This window comes from Hemiscyllium ocellatum (assembly GCF_020745735.1).
Source record: "Hemiscyllium ocellatum isolate sHemOce1 chromosome 41 unlocalized genomic scaffold, sHemOce1.pat.X.cur. SUPER_41_unloc_4, whole genome shotgun sequence".
Classification (NCBI taxonomy): domain Eukaryota; kingdom Metazoa; phylum Chordata; class Chondrichthyes; order Orectolobiformes; family Hemiscylliidae; genus Hemiscyllium; species Hemiscyllium ocellatum.
Genome location: NW_026867571.1, coordinates 1184954 through 1190217, shown reverse-complemented (window position 1 = coordinate 1190217; position 5264 = coordinate 1184954). Strand labels below are relative to the sequence as shown.

Sequence of the window (5264 nt, the reverse complement as noted above, 5' to 3'; positions counted from 1 at the left end):
GCTTTGCCTATTTAACCTATTCATGCCCCTCACAATTTTGTCAATCTCTGTGAGGTCACCCCTCAGTCTCCCACGCTCCAGGGAAAGCAGCCCCAGCTATTCAGCTTCTTCCTACAGCTTAAATCTTCCGACCTTTGCAAAATTGTTGTAATTTTTTTCTGAACCCTTTCAAGTTTCGCAACATATTTCTGATAGGAAGGAGACCTGAATTGCGTGCAATATTCCAACAGTGGCCTCACCAATGTTGTGTACAGCTGCAACATGACCTCCCAATTCCTGTACTCAACACTCTGACCAATAAAGAAAAGCATACCAAACGCCTTCTTTCACTATCCTATCCTGCGACTACACTTTCAAGGACCTACGCTCCAAGGTCTCTTTGTTCAGCAACACTCTCTCGGACCTTAACATTAACTGTAAAATTATTTTAAGATTTACTTTCCCAAAATGCAGCACATCGCATTTATCTGAATTAAACTCCATCTGCCACTTCTCAGACCATTGGCCCCTCTGGTCCAGATCCTGTTCTAATCTGAGGTAACCCTCTTCGCTGTCCACTACATCTCCAATTTTGCTGTCATCTGCAAACGTACTAACTCTACCTCATATGCTTGCAACCAAACCATTTATGCAAATGACAAAAAGTAGAGGACGCAGCACCGATCCTTGTGGTACTCCACTGTTCACAGGCCGCAAGTCTGAAAAACAACCCTCCACCAACACCCTCTATCTTCTACCTTTGAGCCAGTTCTGTAATCAAATGGCTAGTTCTCCCTGTATTCTGAGAGAACTGACCTTGTTCATCAGTCTTCCATGGGGAACCTTGTCGAACGCCTTACTCAAGTCCATCTATATTCACATCTACTGCTCTGCCCTCATCAATCATCTTTGTTATTTCTTCAAGAAGACTCAATCAAGTTTGTGATACGGGGCTTTCCCATACACAATGCTATGTTAACTATCCCGAACCAGTCCTAGCCTATCCAAATACTAAGAACACGGCGAGTGTGGGATTCGAACCCACGTGTGCAGAGCACAATGGATCAGCAGTCCATCGCCTTAACCACTCGGCCACCTCACCCTTCCCAACGGACCTTACTATTATGGTCACTTCTCCCAAAATTCTCCCACAGTGAAACGTCACTAACCTGGCCTGATTCAGTTCCGAAACTCAGCTCCCTTCCTTGGTTGGGCAGTTTACCTATTGTGTCAAGAATCCCTCCTGAACGGTTCTTACAAATTCTTCCCATCCAATTTCCTAACGTGTCGGCGAAGTTAAAATCACCCACCACAAAAATACTGCTTTTACACCTATACAGGATCTGTCTACATGTTCTCTCCTCTCTCGCCTGCTGGTCGTTGGGAGGCATGCAGGATACACCCAGCTGAAAGGCAATGAAGGAATGAGTTCACAATTTGACGGTGCTGAGTTCAACATTAGTCCAGAATTCTGTGTATATGCCGAGTCTGAAGTTGAGATATTACTCCACTGTGACCGATTGGAGTATGGCAGTGTACCGACGACAGATAAATGGGCTTGTGAGTAGGATGCTTTGTTAAAATGACTGACGTACGAGAAGGTCAGGGTTATTCTTGGACACGGACTGAAGGTATTCTGCAAATGGAGTGGAAAGTTAATGTTAATCAGGGCTTGAGCGAGGAGGTGGAGTTTGAGAAAGGGGCAGGTTTATGTGATTGGGGATTGCAGGAGCCCTGAGCATCGCCTCTCAGCCTTAGCGAGCTGGGCCATCTGCAGAGGATCATTCCGTCCCCTGGAGAAGGCAGAGCTAGGCAACAGGAACAGAAGGTCAAGTTGTGAACGAGGCAAGAGACGGGGAGCAAGTCCCAAAGGCACTGTATTCTCCAGCTCCACTACCCCACCCCATCCCTCAAAACTGCCAGGGAAGAACGATAGGAAACAAGGAAGCCAGAAATAGAGGAATACAGAGCTTAGATTTCCTCTAGTGTGGAAACAGTCCCTTTGGTGCAACAAGTCCACACCAGTCCTCTGAAGAGGAACCCACCCAGACCCATTTCTCTCTGATGAATGCACCGGGCAATTGAACATGGCCAATTCACCTGACCTGCACATCTTTGTGACAGTGGGAGGAACCCCACACAGCCACGGGGAGAATGTGCAATCTCCATATAGACTGTCGCCCGAGGCTGGAATCAAACCTGGAACCATGGTGCTGTGAGACAGCATTGCTCAGCAATGAGCTGCCCGAAGCAACGATCAACAACTGCAATAAACAACATCCTTGCCAACACCAGCACTACACGTGGTCTGTGCGGGAATTGAACCCACAGCCTTGGTGTTATTACCACCATGCTTTAAACCATCTGAGCTAACCGACCAATAGAATCTAACAATCACCGACCAACGATATCCCCATGTCCTCATAGGTAGAGAGATGGAGAGGAGTGTAGGGACTTGATTTTCTTACACACATGAAGGGGAGTGGGGGCTGAAGGACGATAGAGATAGTGGTGTGGCTTAGGTTTAGGAGAATACAGATACAAAGCGATGTAAGGTCTGGAGGAGTTTGCAGACACTGGACACAGATTGAGGTCAATTGTTAAGAAACTCAGTGGATGCCAGAAGGAGGTTGAAATTGACCCTTGCCTCCATCGCCAAACATTCAATGAGCAGGAAAAGCCCAGGCATTATTTCGGGCATGATGTTGTGTGTGGGATCTTGTGAGTAAATGATGCTGGCTGCAGTCGAACAACTGTTCCTACCATGTGACAGCACGCCTAATGAGGAAGTGGGGTGGTGGGGGGGGGGTCGGTACACTAACCAAATATTCACCAGTTTAATTTTCCCATGCTGGTCCTTCATCTTATGCATTGGTACTGCCCTTTAACATATTTGATGTAGAGTTCTGGTTGTTAATATTTATTGAACTGACAATGAAGGCTTTAATTTGTTAATATTGAGGACGATATTTATTGATTTGCATCTGCAAAATTCCTGAGGAGTTATGTAGTCCCCAAGCCTTGGGGTTGGAAATGGTCGGGGGGAGGGGGTTGGTGGTGGTGGTGGGTGCGATGGACAGCTGTTTTGTTCATAATTTGTACTGCACCCTTTCACCCACTCTCCACCACACACAACCACACCACCGCAACCCAAATATAATGTCCAACCGACCCTACACTCCACATCTGTGTGTGTGTGTGTGTGTGTGTGTGTGTGTGTGTGTGTGTGTGTGTGTGTGTGTACCTGTTGGCCAGGCAGAGGCAGAAAGAAGCATGTGCTGCCTCACTGAGGGAACTGACTCAACACCCTCCCAGAGTGTTAATTTCTGGAATGATCCTAATGCGAGTCGGGAGTATTCCGTACAACTGTAGACTCAGTCATAATTTGCTATGACTGAATCACTTCCTCCCTCAGGCTCCTCTGATCTAAGAGAAAACACCTCACACTGTTTAACCTCTCCACATAACTGAAACCCCCCAGTTCCGGCAACATCCTGGAAAATCTCCTCTCCAGTGTTATTGAATCGTTCCCTTAATATTGATTCAAGAACTGCACACGACACTCCAGCTGTGACCTGAACTGTTTTATCCTGTTGCAGCATCATCTCCCTACTATTAAAATCTATGCCTTCACTAATAAACCCAAGAATACCACATGTATTCTTAACCAAGTTATTCATCTGTCCTGGTACCTTAAGGGTGTCCACCCGATCGTCAATACTTCTCTGCTCCAATTTTCAATCATGTACATTCCTGCTTTGTTTTCCCTGCCCCAAAACATCAGCTCACATTTATCTCGATTGAATTCCATTTGCCGCTGATAGTCCATCATTCCTGCCAGTTTCTACCCTCTAGTAATCTGAGGTGATCTATCTCAATATTTGCTTCTGCATCAACTGTGAATTTACTGACCATCTCTCCTACATTCAAGTCGAAATCATTGATGTCACTCACAAACAGCAGGGATCATGGGATCTCATTGGAAGCAGACTTCCAGACACAAAGGCAGCTCTCAAACAATAGCATCTGCTTCTTGCTTCGCAGTCAAATTTGAATTCAATTCTCCAAATTTCTTTGAATCTTTGGGCTCTTCCCTTTCCTATCAGTCTCCCATATGGGACCTTATCGAGAGCCTGGCTGACGCCCAGTGGACAACAAAACCATTACCGTTGTTGAAACACCTGGTCAAATCTTTAAAAAAAAATACGATGATGTTGGTCTGACATGACCCCCCTCTATTCCAATCATGTTGACTGTTGTAGGTTCACCCCTGTATCTCCAAATGAAAATTAAATGTGTTCCTCTGAATTCCTTCCAATAGTGACTTCACCACAAATGTTAAACTTTCTCTTTCTTCATGTCTCGCTCTGTCTGCCTCTCTCTCACACCATCGCTACCTAATTCACTGTCTCTGACTTCATCTGTCCATTAACACGTCTCTATCTACTCCTCTCTCGGTCATTCTCTCTATCCCTTTCAACCTGTCTCTTGCTGTCTCTTCTGAAAACGTGTTGCTGGTTAAAGCACAGCAGGTTAGGCAGCATCCAAGGAATAGGAAATTCGACGTTTCGGGCATAAGCCCTTCATCAGGTCCAAGTTTCTCTCTCCCTCCCTCTATATACACCTTTCTCTCTCTCACCCTCTGTTTTTCTCTCAATCTATTGTCCGTTTTTTATCTTAAAATGTCTAAGTGGCTGCAGTTTTTTTTTCTCTCTCTTTTCAGCTTCATCTCTTTATTTTATCAACAGCATTCTATCTCTCCTGAAAACAGCACATGCTGGAGATTACAATGGGTCAGATAATATTCACAGAAAGAGAGCAAGCTAATACTTTTAGACAAGAAAGAATTGAAATGTAAGCTTGCTCTTTCCATGGATGCTTACTGACTTGCTGTGATCTCCGGTATCTCTTATTTCCAGTATCAATTCTATTATCTGCAGTAATTTGCTCCTCCCTCTATATCTGTCTCTCTTCCTCACTGTCTTCATGATCATACCGATCTCTCTCTCTCTCTCTCTATCTCTCTCTCCATCTCTAAACATCTGTCTATCTATTTAAACGTCTCTCTTTCGCTTTCACACGCTGTCTGTCTTTGTGTCTTTCTATGTTTTTGTCACTTTCACAAAATCTCATTCTCTCTCACACCCTACCTATACGCCTGTCTCTCTCTCTCTCTCTCTCTATGTCTCACTATCTTTCTCTCTCTCCATGTCTTTCTCGTTATGTCACTCACTCGAAAGTTCTGTTTCTCTCTGTCTGTCTGTCTCACTGTTTCTCTGTGTAAC

At 45.0% G+C, this 5264-nt stretch overlaps 1 non-coding gene across 1 annotated transcript; it reads right to left on the bottom strand.

The window, feature by feature from the left end:
* Positions 1 to 999: 999 nt before the first annotated feature.
* trnas-gcu (transfer RNA serine (anticodon GCU)) lies at positions 1000 to 1081 on the bottom strand. The gene has a single exon. It is a non-coding gene; the product is annotated as a tRNA-Ser (tRNA).
* Positions 1082 to 5264: the final 4183 nt, after the last annotated feature.